This window comes from Amia ocellicauda, chromosome 6, assembly GCF_036373705.1.
Source record: "Amia ocellicauda isolate fAmiCal2 chromosome 6, fAmiCal2.hap1, whole genome shotgun sequence".
Lineage (NCBI taxonomy): Eukaryota > Metazoa > Chordata > Actinopteri > Amiiformes > Amiidae > Amia > Amia ocellicauda.
In genome coordinates, this window is record NC_089855.1 from 41,888,051 (window position 1) to 41,888,783 (window position 733).

The 733-nt window shown below is 45.6% G+C and overlaps 1 non-coding gene across 1 annotated transcript; it reads left to right on the forward strand.

Moving 5' to 3' along the window:
* The first annotated feature begins 212 nt into the window (after nucleotides 1-212).
* LOC136752008 (U5 spliceosomal RNA) lies at nucleotides 213-327 on the forward strand. The gene has a single exon (XR_010817190.1). It is a non-coding gene; the product is annotated as a U5 spliceosomal RNA (small nuclear RNA).
* Nucleotides 328-733: the final 406 nt, after the last annotated feature.

The window sequence follows — 733 nt, forward strand, 5'->3', positions numbered from 1 at the left end:
TTATTGATCCTGCAAAATAAGTGTTTAGGGAAGATTTGTAACTTAAAGTTAGGGTTAGTGTTAGGGTTAGGGTAATTAATATAATTGATATATAGAATTGTTAAAAAGTGTAAATGTTTACATTCCATTTTTCATGGTTTGTCTGAAAGTTTCAGTTCTATATTCGGTTTGGAAACCGACAACAAATTTGTATGGCTGGTCGGAAGCGTCTTGGACTCGGGTTCCTCTTCATTACTTATAACGCTTTTGCCTTTTGTTAAAGCTTTCCATGGAGGGGAATGTGGATGAGTTTGTACCATTCTTGGGAGGCTCTGCCTTGTTGGGGTGGAGCTGTGATCCAGGTGAACAGCAGATCGGGCAGAGCTGAGCATGTTGCCGAAGGAGGAGGAAGGCCGGTCAAGCAAATAAGCTTGCTAAGGTACGCAGCAGCAGCAAACAGCCCCCCCATCCAGCCAGCCAGGCAGTCTGGCTGGCAGTGACTGAGTGGTTGACAGACGGCAAGCAACGGAATGCACGTGCTCTGTGATGTCATAGCAGTCAGCTCAGAGAGAGGTTCGTGATGACATCGCTGAGCTGGCTAGCTCTGTGTGTCTTGCTGGCTGTGTGTGTTGAACCGTCTTAGAAATAAGTGGAGAAGTCGCGGAGATAAAGCAAACAGTACTTTAATCGAGCCGCTCGGAAGCCCCACGTCAGGAATAATTCCTTCAGTGAGACTTAATATTTACAGACATGA